At 33.6% G+C, this 15,547-nt stretch overlaps 1 pseudogene; it reads left to right on the top strand.

Annotated features, from left to right (window-relative positions):
- Window positions 1-8,693: 8,693 nt before the first annotated feature.
- Window positions 8,694-14,960, top strand: LOC114713043 (uncharacterized; annotated as a pseudogene).
- The last annotated feature ends 587 nt before the right edge of the window (window positions 14,961-15,547 follow it).

Genomic DNA, 15,547 nt, shown 5'->3' on the forward strand with positions numbered 1-15,547 from the left:
AGTTAATATAAGTGTTCTAAGAGAAAATCCTGAACTGGAGTCCATAGAATAAATTATTAGAAATTAATTTAGCATTTGGAAAAGACTATAGAATTATAATTTATAAAGTATATATTAGGATGGAAAGTTCTACATTATTTGGTTAATGTTTCTTGACCATATCTTGTGGGCAATAATTTTCAATTAATTTGTCTATTAGAAGAATTTAAATACATCCAGCATAAGGAATTGAAATTCATTTCACAATTAAACATGATAATGACACCATATTAATTTGGTGCCTCTAAAATATGTCTAGATCACAAAAGCCTGGATGATTGAAATAGTAGACTAAATCCAAAAATTGAAGTTGAAATGGCGTGACTAAACAAACAAAATGAGGCTGCTCTTTAGTCAACAAACTTCTTTTTTTATGGTTTTCAAAAGCTTGGTTGAGCTGAATGTAGGGGTCAACATCTCTGAGAGACCACCGTCATCAACTGCTTGGGAGATGGTTTTGCTCAGTTTCCTCCTCTTTGCATTAGTGTCCTCTGGAGTGACAATCTGTGAATCAGTCAGGTCATCATCTTCTTCTGCCTCCACAAGGACAATTTTTGGAGAGGATTTTGATGCACTCGATTCAACCGGCGAAGCCTGTTAAACATATTTTCAGTATATTAGGTACCTCACTTTGATATATTACAGCTTAAAGATCTTTGATTATAAGTATAAGTGATCAATATTAATAGTTAATACCTCAGTTAGAGTTGGAGGATTTTCCTGGTATTCGCTATATGTGAACTTTTCGATTATGTGCATATCATCAAAAAACTGTGAGACACCCATGCTACTATTGGGGTGACCGATGTTGAAGTCCTTGATTTTAAGTTTGACCAGGACTTCCTTCCCTATGCAATCGGACAGCTCTTTAGGAAATCCCATAGGCTTGCCCATCTGTTAGCATCACATAGTGTAATGTGTTAAAATGTGGTACTGATATTCAGCAGAACAAATTTATTTTGACAAAATTTCCCAAAAGAGATCACCTTAATCATTTGATCCTTGAGGTCGACAGCAACACAGTTCAATAACTGAGAAGCTAAGCGATTGAAAAAAATGATTGAACATTTACCAGTGGAATCCCTTGCTTTGTAATGAACTTTGAACCTATATGTATTAACCAAGTAAATATTACTTATGTAGTTAAAAAGGAATAAAGATAAGTCACTAATAGTAAAATAATATGGTATATTTATCTTGAAGAATATTTCATACTTGGGTTCAGTCATCTTGACTTCTGTGTTGCATGCGCTACACTTAAGTTTCCCATTGACATAGAATGGTTTTTTATCACATGGACATCCATCGTAATTCCAACCATATGCTGTTTCAAGCTTCTCAATGACCAACTTAGTGACAACCTCACATGGCTAAATACCAAACATATATAAGCACCTCAATTAAAAGCAAGTTGATAACAGAGTTGTTTTTCGATCAATGTAAATAAAATTATACCTCAGTGAAGTTCATTATCTGAGCTACATTAATCCTGCAAGGGAAACTTAAGAGTGACTCATTTGTAGCAGTTGCAATGACACAGCTTGATACCTGGGATAAACTTTGACTTGCAATTGGATTATCTTCAAGACTAAACATAAGTGTTGGAAAATTATTAATAATTGATCACTTTCATGCTAACCTTAATCTTAATAAGTAATAACTTAATAATGGTTGATGAAATTAACCTGTCAAGTAGTTTCTTGGTCTCAGGGAGGTCAGGATTGAAAACTACCTTGGTCCCCTCAAACTGATTAGTTAAATGTCCGAAACCTAGATTTTCAAGGTTAAAGCTTGATGATAGACATGAATAGCAATGAGGTAACACCTTTAATAACATGTGATGATACATATACGTACCTTTTCCCCTGTTGATTCTTGCAAAACGAAGGAGCACAACAATAGGTGGTTGTAAGTCTTCCCCTTTGGCTCTAAATATTTCATTGGCACACTGACCGAATACTACCACATTGACAGATCTCTCACTGCAGAAAAAGGAAAAAAAATCCTGTTTCTAGGCACATATAACGAAAATATATATAAGAAAACTGGTTGAAATAATTGTGAAAATCCAATACATAGTAACAGGGACAACTAATAAAATAAAACACAAAACATCTTAAAATATAAACTATAAAGTGGGCTAATCACTTCTCATCCGCAATTGTGAAACTGAGCTTCCTTGTACTACCCCCTTCTTTTTTATGATCCTTCAAATCTCCAAATGATTGTAAAAACCCAATAACATCTGGAAAACATTAAAAAAAAAAAGACTTTAAATCCAACTTTTCTTAAAAGAATTAAACAATGACAAAATGCTAAGCAACATAAGTATGTGATCCAACCTATCAAGTCTTCATTGTTGGCATTAAACTCAACAACATCCTTGATTGTAACGAAGTTGAATGCATCAAATGGAATTGAAAGATCACTTTCCTCGATCGATGTTGAACAATGAAAGCTTAACTTATATTTACAATCTGTAACCTTGTACTCATCTTTGTTAAGGAGCACTTCAAAGTTCTCAAAATGATACACTACCCCCTCCCGAAGTTCTTCAATGATACGTCTAATTAGTGATTTCTGAGTGGTAAATGCTTCAATCCTACTTTCCTACATATAGAAGAAGAAACTGTGATAGGGTATTTGTAAAAGTTAGATGGAACATGGTGAAAATGAAATAAACAAATACCTGTTCATCCACTAATAGCATGGATACCTTCCACACAGCATAAGGAGGGATCTTTCTGGGCACCGGCCATTTCCTGACAATCTTCGCATGCAAACTCCATGTGTCTTTGCTGGAGTTCAAGTCTTCGATAAAATTTTTTGCAGTAGGAGCCATTTTTTGTACAATACTGATGTGCCTTAAGACGCAATAATAGTAACTTGATATTCAGGGTGATAGGCAGTACAGATAATGATCAAACTAACATGATATATATATATATGTTCATCTATGCAGAATGACCCCACTGAAAATTTGGCAGGATGTATGATTTTTGAAATTCCCTCATAATCCTGAGAACATTTTTCCCATGATCCGTGGCTCCTATCAAACAGCCAATTGTTGACAGCAAAAAAATCCAAGAGCCAATGGTTAAATTGTTAGGTCTAATAAAAACGTACCCAGGTATATGACTGATACAAGCAAAACCCGCATATAAAAATATAATGTTCATCCATAGAGGACCAATTGGAATAGAGCACATGGCAGGAAGGGAAAGACTGAGGTGGGCCAATGAGGGACTTCGTACGCGATTTAGAGATATGAGTTGATGATTGATTGATGATTGATGATTGATGATTTACTTCAAATTGGGCTCCATAATTAATACTTAATTTGACCAATTACTGCTAAATAGGGGTGTTCAATCAACACATACGTGTTTTGCATATGTATTAATTAATTTAACTTTTACAATTGTAATAAAGAATTTTAAGAATTCAATGTTTTAAATTTATCTAAAATTTTAATTATTCCTTTCATATTGCAACATTTGTGGGCATGTGACATTCATATGAAACAAACAAGAATATAATGGCTTGAATGTGCCTTTCTCTAAGACTTCAACTTTTCAAATTTTTTTATTGTTTCTTTTGATAATTAGGTCATACATAAAATAAGTAATATCTTGATATCTTATAGGAATAAAATAGTCCACTTTCAAATTTTTATGATTTTCTTAAAAAAAAAAAAGTAAATCAAAACTACATAATTTTAGGATATTTTTCTTTTAGAAATAAAAAAAATTCAAAACTGCACCATTTCGTATTCATAATAAAATATTAAAATATCATTCATTTTGTATAGAATCTAATGATTGAAAAAAACAAAAAAAAGAGAAAAATTTAGAAGGTTGGGTTATTATAAACAACATTAGAAGAAGCACATTAGTTAGAACCTCAAACCAAGAATATAATATGATCAAGAAAGAATATGAAAGAAAAGATCTGATTTGATTTTACTGATAGAACTGTCGTTCGGAATAAACAGCATTTGCTTTTTCAAATTTTATGTTGACTCTTAAGCACAAAAGGGCATATAACCCCAATCCAAAATATGTTATTCTCTATCTTTCTTTCTTAATTTTCTTCTTTTACTTCCCAAAACCCTTGGAATGAGAGAAAACCAGTACCCTAATCTGCATACTTTTCTATTTTCTAACAACTTAACTTTCAAGGCGGCTAATTTTCTAAAAGTAAAATGACGTATGAGTGATGGGAAACTTTAAAACTCTGTGTTCATTAATGTTGGCAATGTTCCTGGCACTTTTATGCTGTGACAAAGGAAAATACACACACATATCAACAATTGTTCATCCTGGTGGAAGGAGCTATGACCTCTTAAATAGAGGATCCCGAGTTTGGATCCACAGGAATATAGAAAATTTCTTTAGAAAAAAAATATATTTCTAGCTAGGCTTGACACAATTAATAGTTAGATTTAACCAAGTACTACTAAATAGCGATGGAAAAAAAAAAAACAGAGAGAAGACGAAAAAGTAGAATTTTATGGATTATATGGAAGCCAATACATTCCATCAATTTTGATGGAATTGATTTCTATATAGAAGCCAATTCCATGCTTTCTTAAGCCTACCAATTAACATGCTTAAACATGGAATTTAATTAATTTCATTTCCATGAAATCATTTCTAGCGCATCCAACGAGCCCTGCGAGTTCTTAAGGGGGGGAAAAAACATAATCACTAGGAAGTCCTGAAAATAAGTCAGCACTATAATTATGTTGTTATTACTTGTATTAAAACTTGTCATTGCATGTTGTACTGTTTTTGTTTATCTGTGAGACTTTTTAGTAATTATATTCCTTTCTTTTAGGATTTCATAATCATTTTTTTAGAGTTAAGGTGTATCCAACACCTCGAAATATTTTTTTAAGCATATCTAGCATCCCGAAATATTTTATAGTGCATCTAGCACCCCGAAATATTTTTTAAGTGCGTCCAGTATTCTGAAGTATTTTTTCATCTTGATATTGGATGCACCCAAAAATATTTTTAGGTGCTGGATATACCTTAAAAAAATACTTTAAGGTGCTGAATGCATCAAAAAATAATTCAGGGTGATGAATGCACCTAAAATAATATTTCAAGGTGTTGGATGTGTCACAAAATACTTTAGGATAGTGATTGCACTTAAAAAAATACTTTAGTCGGTGCATCTTAACCTTTTTTCTATTATCTATAAGTAGCTTGATTACTGGTTTTTGGTAAACCTCGAATGATTTGAATGGTAGTTGTTCCTTGGGTTCAACTCAGTTGGTGGATTCCGTCTAATATCTATTGGGTAAGTGAAGGTGGTTTGGTGGCTTGATGCTAACATGGTAAGGGCCGATTATTGCCGGGTCATTGCTTGGGCCTTTAGCAATTGATTGGATGAAATTAAACTTGGCCTTTTTAAGAATTCCAGTGAAATTCAATTATTTAGAAGTAAAGGACTACGCGTTTGGCCCTAGTGGACAAGGGGAAAAAAACTATTTTTTAATCTTATTTATAAAATACTGAGAGAAATTTTTATATGGATGTTTAATTTTATATTTTATTCATTATTATCTTGATTTTATTTGTATGAGGTATAATATAATACCTTTGATCCTTAATATAAGATATTATTTGACTTTTATTTTGGTTCTAAATATAAGACCCCAATCTATTTGGTCTCTTATAGTTATATACTTTTTTTTTTTTAAAGTAGTCCTTTCAACAATAGTAGTTATAGCCAATACACTTGATTAGCAAGAATATTTTAGGAAAGACAATACATATTTATTATAAATAACTAACTTGACTTCTTTCTTTAATCTCCTCAATTTAATCAATCAGCTCTTATAATTAGGATCGAATGTAGTATATTAAATAAGAATAAAATTTAAAATTTGTTGAATTTTAACTAAGAGTTAATAAAATTTAAAATTTTACTTGCCTTGAATATATTAAAAATGACTTATAAATATGTCAAATGAATGTATTTATTATTCCAGTATAATGTCCTAGAAGTTCAATTTTGAGAAAAAGAGAATACTCCCTCCCTTCGGTTTAAAATATAAACTAAACTTTCTTAAAAGGGTTGGTTTCTTTTTTATAAGATAACATTTACTTTTATCCAAGCATTTAATAAGTTTTTTTTAATTTTACCCCATATATTTTCTTTTCTTTTTAATTCATTTATTACATCTTTTACTTATTCTCCTCGTTAATAAGGGTATATTAAAAAAAACAAGTATATGCCTTACACATTTATTCTTTTAAATTGATTTTAATTAGTGTCTTGATAAATGTAATGAATAAAGTTTAGCTTATATTTTAGGGTTACGGTGCACCCAGCACCCCGAACTATTTTTCCAAGTGCGCCTAGTGTCCTAAAGTAATTTTCGGTGCATCCAATGTTTCAAACTAATTAAAACGGTGCATCCATATCCTGAACTAACAGAAAAGTTAAGTTTGACCGTTACCTTACTGACTCAATTGAAGGTTGACTAAAAAATCCTACGTGGCAGACACGTAGGTGTATGATGTGTATTATTTTGACGAGTTAAGGTGTGTCCAGCACCCCGAACTATTTTTCCAGGTGTGCCTAGTATCCTAAAATAATTTTTAGTGCATCCAGTATCCTAAACTAATTAAAATGGTGCGTCCACATCCTAGGCTAACAGAAATGTCTCGTTTGATCGTTACCTTGCTGATTCAGCTGAAGGCTGACTGAAAAATCCTACATGGCAGATATGCAGGTGTCTGATGTGTATTATTTTGACTAAGCTCCCGAGATGAGCCCGGTGGAGGCAGGTGTTTTCTCGGAAGGCGACGACGGTGTCGACGGAGTGACCAAAGGGAAGTTTACTATGTTCTACGAGGAGGAAAGCAAATGCGAGTCAAATGAGGAGTTGACAGAGACGGAGATGGAAGTGTGCTATGACGGAGGTTGTGGTTTCAAATCAGAGTGGTGGAAGAAATGAGATAAAATGTTAAAGACGAGGATGGGACTGAATGAGTGGTACATGTATTAAGATTTAAGAGGGTGGATCTATAGTCTTTCTTCTTTCTTTTTTTTTTTTTAAGTTTAAAAACTGGCAGAAGATAAAAGTTAGAAGAGGAAGAAATAAATTGAATTTTCAATCAAAATAATAATATCAGATGTCTGCGTGTCCGTCATGTAAGATTTTTTGGTTAACTTTCAGTTGAGTCAGCAAGATAATGATCAAACGAGAATTTTCTATTAGCTTGGAATGTGGATGTATCGTTTTAATTAGTTTGGGACACTGGATGCACCAAAAATTATTTTAGGAAACTGGGCGTATTTGGAAAAATAGTTCGGAGTGTTGGATGCATCTTAACTCGTCAAAATAATACACATCATATGCCTATTTTAGGAAACTAGGCGCATCTGGAAAAACGTAGGATCTTTTGGTCAACATTTAGCTGAGTCAGCAAGGTAATAGTCAAACTTAACTTTTCTGTTAGTCTGGGATATGGATGCATCGTTTTAATTAGCTTGAGACATTAGATGCACCGAAAATTACTTTAAGACACTGGGTGCATCTAGAAAAATAGTTTGGGGTACTGGGCACACTTTAATCCCATATTTTAAACCGGTATATTTTTAGCACAGGGAGGTGGGTTTCACGTGATGTTCATAGGGAAGAGTGTCAAATCGAGCCCCACTACGCAATTGTCATATTTTAAGCAGGAGTCAAGTTGGCACGCACTTGCGAGCTGAATTCACAATTGATTCCTTTTTTTTTTTTTTTTTAACTCTCCTTACTAATCACATATATTAAGCAATTTTTTTTATTAGAAGGATAATTTTTTACATAAATAATTTAAAATATTTAAAGAACATACATTTTTTAATAAATAATAAGTTTAACTAGCTAATTTTCTTAATTGGGATAAGTAATTAAATACCTTGAAAGCATCCACGAACGAGTACTAGCACATAAAATTTTTTTTGCTTTTATATACTTTGAAAGTTTATTTTTATAGCAAAAATATTTTGACCATTATTTGTTGTTAAGTTTAATAATTAAATTATATGGTTTGATCAGTATCTTTAATAGTTAAATTTAACGGGTAACGATTCAAGATAAAATTACTTCAAAATAAAACTTTGAGAACACAGAAGAGTCAAAAAAAAAATTTTCAGGTGTTGTAAATACTTCTAGGATATTCAAGCACTTTATACCTTTCTTAATATCTATAAATTAAAAAAATTAATCTTTTAATCCTTATAATTTTGACACGTTTGTAACTTAGTTTTTATATTTTGACTCGATACAACTCAGTTCTTGTATATTTTGACCGGAAGTGCTTTTTAATGTTTATCTAATCAAAATAGTTATATAGCAAAATGGGAATTACTTAAAACAGAGACTTATATGGCCGTTTACCCAATCAAATATGAGCTGACTTTAGGTGACTGCAGGGAAGAAATTGGAGACGATAAAAACAAAGGAACAAAATGACATCACAAAAAGCTTTAAGTTTCAACTTAATTACATCATTTGATAGCCCTTGACGAAGATTCAGAGAAGTTGCAGACAAACCACTTCTCCTTCCACATAAATAAATAGATATCAATCCATCTCTCCTTCCAAAACAATCAGTACCCTATCAAGAAATCAGAGCTAGTCAATTCATTTTCATGGCGGAAGAAACTCACATAGCTGTGATTCCCAGTGTTGGTTTCAGCCATCTCGTCCCCATTATTGAGTTCTCCAAACGACTGGTTCATCTCCACCCAGATTTTCATGTCACCTGCGTAATTCCTTCACTCGGGTCTCCTCCTTCTTCCTCCAAATCCTACCTTCAATCCCTTCCTTCAAACATAAACCCTATTTTCCTCCCTCCAGTACCTAACAACAATATGCCTCACGATAATCTTCATCATGGCTTCCAAATTCAACGTACAATGACTCTTTCACTACCCTACATTCGTGAGACACTAAAGTCCTTGATGAGCTCAAGTAATAATAAGCTTGCAGCTTTAATTGCTGATGTTTTCGCCGTGGAAGCGATAGATATTGCTTCAGAACTCAACATCTTAGCTTACGTGTACTTCCCCTTATCTGCTATGGTTTTATCTCTCTATTTCTATATCCCCAGGTTTGGGGAGATTGTTTCTTCTGAGTTCAGAGGCTTACAAGATCCCATAGAGATGCCAGGTTGCGTTCCAGTACATGGCAGAGATCTCTCAGATGCAGTTCAATATCGAAGCAGTCTAGCTTATAAGGAATTTCTTGAGCGTTCAAAATGGTGCCGTCTCGCTGATGGAGTTCTGGTAAATAGCTTTACAGAATTAGAGACTCAGACGATAAAGGCCTTACAAGAAGAAATGAAGGAGAAGAAGCCTGAGATATATCCGGTTGGACCCATTTTACATAGTGGGTCAAGTGGGGATCAAAGCGGGTCGGACTGCTTAAAATGGCTCAATAATCAACCACCCAAATCTGTTCTTTATGTTTCTTTTGGGAGTGGAGGGACACTGCCCCAAGAACAACTCAATGAACTGGCTTTAGGGTTGGAACTAAGTGGTGAGAAATTTTTATGGGTTGTGAGATCACCAAGTAATGTTGCTAGTGCTGCTTACCTTGATTCCTCAAATGATCAGAATCCATTAGATTTCTTACCAGAAGGGTTTTTGGAGAGAACCAAAAAGAAGGGTTTTGTTATTCCTTTATGGGCACCTCAGATTCAAATCCTTAAGTCATAGTTCTACTGGTGGGTTCTTGAGTCACTGTGGTTGGAACTCTGTTCTTGAGGGTATACAAAAAGGAGTGCCATTAATAGCTTGGCCACTATTTGCAGAACAGAGGACTAATGCCGTTTTGTTAACTGATAGTCTGAAAGTGGCACTGAGACCAAAGGGTAATGAAAGTGGCAGAGTGGAAAAAGAAGAGATTGCTAAATTGGTGAAAAGTTTGATGGAAGGTGAAGAAGGAAAAGAGATTGGTAAAAGAATGATGGTTTTAAAAGATGCTTCGATTAGTACCCTTAAAGAAAATGGTTCTTCTACAGAAACACTTCATCACATAGCTGTGAAATGGAAGAATTTGGGTGGGATGTAGAAACATTAATATTGCTTCCACTATTACTCGAGTTTCCATTTCTGCCATTGCCTAATATCTTGCGCCCGTCTCTTTCAATTTTCTGAACCCTCACTTTCATTTTTTCAATTAATATTTGGGTATGGGTCTTTATTATGTTATCTACTTCTGATCGCAAGAACATATTTTCAGTAATTAGTATACTACCTCCGGTCTTTAATAAGACCTCATTTGACTTTTATTTTGATCCTAAATATAAGATCCCAATCCATTTTGTCTCTCATATTTATACATTTTTTCTAAGATAGTCTTTTTAATAATGTTAATTCTAGCCAATACACTTGATTAGCAAATATATTTTAAAAAAGACAATATCTATTTATTACAAATAACTAACTCATCTTATTCTTCTAATTTCTTCAAATTAGCTAACCAACTCTTATAATTAGGATCTATTCAACTTCATTTGTAGATTGACATTTCCAACATTATGTATGAATGAGCTCTAGATGACATTGTTGATAAAGTTGACTTGGAAACCTGTGTCGAATGGGACCCATTCCTAAGACTCGCACCCATGTGGTGGGTTGGTATATATGGGCCAATAGCACCCGCACAAAGACATAATTAAATGTCATTACTGACACCAAGCCTTTCCTATTAAAAGAATGAAATAAAAATCAAACGACATGAGTCCTGCCTTTTACGTCCTCTAATTTAGTGTTTTTAATTCTCAACCAAGCAATAGTATTTTTAATTTATCTGATAGAATATTAATCTCAGCTTTAGTTTGGTTTCGTTTTCAACCACAATCTCCTCGTGCAATCACAAGAGATGCAATTTGCGAATTCAAAATAAACCCTCTATATTCAACTTCATTGAACAAGAATCTTCCCTATCGCCATCCAAAGCAAACAGTAGGGTAGAGCCACATGTTCAATTTTGATGCTAAAATGATCAAAATGCAAAAGATCAATGAACATAGCCCAATCTAAGGGTCACAACTCACAAGCTTAGCTTCGACTCTAGCTATCTTCATGAGAGGAATAAGGAATCAGCAACGAGCAGACATCAGGGTTAAAATACATTCACGAGATTCAATACTAAAAAATAATCGAATCCCCCTAAAAGTAATAAAAATATAGCAACAAAGGAAAAACTTTGAAAAAACCTTCGGGAACTAGACCAAATGCGGTCTTGTATGCTGAGTTGGCCAATCAAGCTGATAATACAATGACTAGACCCCTTGTTCATAGTTAGCTGGATTTTTCTTTTCCCCTTTTTTTGGGCTAGCCACGTGTATTCTCTTGTTGGAGACAATCTTGTTTAAAATATTATTGGACATTAAGTATGAGTACCTTTTCTAGCAATGATTCAAATACTAATTCATCACATTGTGAAGGACTAATTCAAATATTAATTTATCACGTTGTGAGGGATTAAATCTTTCTTACCCAACTTCTGTCAGTTGATAGCTAGCCTGATTTAAGCATTCCTAGTGCTTGCGATATTATATGGCCATATTAAAGAAAGAAGATACATAAAAGTGTGCAGCAAGAAGCCCATAATCCAACACCTTTGGGGATCCTTTGGTAAGCCCATGATCAATGATGCTTTATTCTCATGGCTTGGCGTCAATTTATTGGATTTAGAACTTAGTAAAGGTTAGTTAGAAAAAATTTTTAATACTAAATATAAAAGCTTAATTCATTTAATTTCTCGTGCTTCTCATTTTTCTTAAGATTAATCTATCCAACTTATCAATTGATATATAATCAATGTTAGTAAGACTATTTTAGGAAGATTATGTCAATTTTGTTAGAATTAAGTAATTTATTTATCCTTTTAAATTTCTCTAAATTAATTAAATAGTTCTTACTAAGAAGTATATTCTCCTAAAAAAAAAAGATAGAATTATTATCTATAGATGGCTTGATTAGTTCTTGATAAGCCTCCAAGTCATTTGAATGATAGTTGTTAATTAGTTGCGTTCGACTTAACTGGGGGATTCTGGCTATTGGGTAAATGTTGGATGGTTGTTAACATAATAACATAGGTGTTATCCTAGTAATTAAGTGCTTATTATTGTTGGGTCATGGTTTGGGCATATGGTAATTCATTTGATGGACTTAAACGTAGGCTTTTAAGAGTAGAAAAAGGTGTAATCCCCTAAATATTTTGTTAATATGTAAATTTGAAAACAGTTATTGTAGACAATTATGTGCTGAGTCTTGGGTTTGGCTCTAAGCCTCTAACTCGACTTTCCCCCTGTAAAACTGATTGTGCATTCTTCTTTTTTGGTTAATCTTCAAACTAAAAGAATATTTTGGACAATTAATTGTTCGCAGACAAAAGGAAATTATTCCCTTCTTCAATCCTCTTTTTCCGCCAACCCATTCTTCAATCCTAAATATAGAAACCAGATAATTAATTTATAAATATTTTAAAAAATTAGTTATGTTAATTATTTATGGCAAATATATATTGGTTTCAGTAAAATACTTCCTTTAATCATCATCATTATTCATGAAAATATCCTGTGATATATACATTAATAGGAATAGTTTGGAAAACAAATTATGAATTGGGGATATAATTAAAACATATTGAGGTTTTATATTTAAAAACAAAAGCTTATCAACCAGTTTCTACGTTTAAGATTCGAAAGAATAATTATTAAGAAAACCTTAAATCACTGTAATAAATAAAGGACACAAAAATTTAACATCTATTCTCTTGGAGGGTGAATTCAATTATTTCCAAAGAAATATATTATTGAAGCATACTCCTTTGGTCCTATTTAGAGGGTAGAGAGAAGTTTTTTTTGTCCTATTTATAAGTCACTTCATTAAATTTTTAGTGTGAATGTACTATTTTGTTCTTCATTTATCATAATATAAATAAGTATCTCTTTTGAAAGATGTATATATTAAATATGGGTAAAGTTAAAAAAATTATTATATTTTAATAAAAAATTAATATATTTTAAAAGGTTTTTTTTTAAACTGTATAAAATATATTAAAAATATCTTATAAATAGATCCAGAAAACTAACGTGCTAGAAGTTCCGCATTAGGTATAAAGAGGGCTTTCTCATGATATTGATAGGGAAGTGAAAGTCAAATCAAACTCCAATACTCGATTGTTAATATAAGGAGTCAAATTTGTCAGGCACTCAGAATCAAATTTATCTTCCCATACAGTGCCAATCTAACGCGAAATTTCTAACTTCATGCTAATACAGCATTCTCATCATTAATGTTTTTGTAATCAATACAAGGAACAAAATGACATCACTTGAATAGACATTGAGGAAGATGCAGAGAAGTTGAAGACGAACCATTTTTCTCCTTCCGCATAATAAATATCCATATCCATCTCATCTCCTTCCAAAACAATATGAAGAAGCAGAAACTAAGCGATCAGAGCTCTGTTTTCATGGCGAAAACAACTCATATAGCTGTGATTGCCAGTGCTGGGTTCAGCCATCTCGTCCCAATTATTGAGTTCTCCAAGCGACTGGTTCATCTTCATCCAGATTTTCATGTCACCTGTATAATTCCCTCACTTGGGTCTCCTTCTTCTTCCTCCAAATCTTACCTTCAAACCCTCCCTTCAAACATAAACCCTATTTTCCTCCCTCCAGTACCTATCAATATGCCTCAAGACAACCACCATCCTGGCCTCCAAATTCAACGTACAGCGACTCTCTCACTACCTTACATTCGTGAGGAATTGAAGACCTTGATGAGTTCAAGTAATAAGCTTGCAGCTTTAATTGCTGATGTTTTTGCCATGGAAGTGCTAGATATTGCTTTGGAACTCAACATATTATCTTACGTGTACTTCCCATTATCTGCTATGGTTTTATCTCTCTATTTCTATATCCCCAAGTTGGAGGAGGTTGTTTCTTGTGAGTTCAGAGACCTGCAAGATCCCATAGAGATGCCAGGTTGTGTTCCAGTTCATGGCAGAGATTTGACAGACTCTGTTCAAGATCGAAGCAGTCTAGTTTATAAGCAATTTCTCGAGCGATCCAGAAGGTTCAGTCTTGCAGATGGAGTTCTGGTCAACAGCTTTACAAAATTAGAGGCTCAGACTATAAAGGCCTTACAGGAAGATATGAAAGAGAAGAAGAAGCCTCAGATATATCCGGTTGGACCCATTTTACATAGTGGGTCAAGTGGGGATCAAAACGCGTCGGGCTGCTTAAAATGGCTCAATAATCAACCACCCAAATCTGTTCTTTATGTTTCTTTTGGGAGCGGAGGGACACTGTCACAAGAACATCTCAATGAACTGGCTTTAGGGTTGGAACTAAGTGGTGAAAATTTTTTATGGGCTGTGAGACCACCAAGTAATGTTGCTAGTGCTGCTTACCTTGATTCCTCAAATGATCAGGATCCATTAGATTTCTTACCAGAAGGGTTTTTGGAGAGAACCAAAGAGAAGGGTTTTGTTATTCCCTTGTGGGCACCTCAGATTCAAATCCTTAGCCACAGTTCCACTGGTGGGTTCTTAAGTCATTGTGGTTGGAACTCCGTTCTTGAAAGTCTACAAAACGGAGTGCCATTAATGGTTTGGCCACTCTTTGCAGAACAGAGGACTAATGCTGTTTTGTTAACCGATGGTTTGAAAGTGGCATTGAGGCCAAAGGGCAAGGAAAATGGCATAGTGGAAAGGGAAGAGATTGCTAAATTGGTCAAAAGTTTGATGAAAGGTGAAGAAGGTAAAGAGATTCGTAAGAGAATTATGGTTTTAAAAGATGTTTCAGCTAATGCTCTTAAAGAAAATGGTTCTTCTACAGAAGTACTTTATCAGTTGATTCTGAAATGGAAGAATTTGGATGGGATATAGGACGACATTAGTTTTTTCCCCCCCCCCCAACTTTTGTCTTTTGGGTTTAGAAAGAATTTCAAATCAGTATATCAATATGGAAAGCAAAAATACTTATAGCAAGTGCTGTTCACTAGTATGAATAATGCAGCTCATAATAAAATATGTAGAAAACTGATTTCTTTATCTTTTTTCAAATGACAGGTAATACTAAAGTTTGGTGTCAATTGATTTTGGGGCTTTATGGCACCATATCATCTCATTATTTTGCATGTCACTAGGGACAGAGGAATTGAAAAGAAACTGATTTTGGGTTATTATGTTAGATTGCAAAAGGATTAAAATGCTGAAAAAATAAATAAACAAAGCCAAAGCAAACCAAAATAGATCGTTTTAGTGATGGAGTATTATGGCTATTCACAAGACAGGACGAGGACGGGGACAGGATCAGGATAGGCCCATCCCAATGAATAGGAATGGGATGAGATTTTCATCCCATGTCTTGTCCCCTTCCAACGGGACCAGAACCGGAACGGGACATCATGTTTTCCCTTTTTTTAAAAAAAAACACAATAATTTTTTGTATGAATTTTTTGATGTTCTAATGTTTAC

This window comes from Neltuma alba, unplaced genomic scaffold (assembly GCF_004799145.2).
Source record: "Neltuma alba isolate B1F8T4 unplaced genomic scaffold, ASM479914v2 tig00011411_pilon, whole genome shotgun sequence".
In the NCBI taxonomy this organism is placed as follows: domain Eukaryota; kingdom Viridiplantae; phylum Streptophyta; class Magnoliopsida; order Fabales; family Fabaceae; genus Neltuma; species Neltuma alba.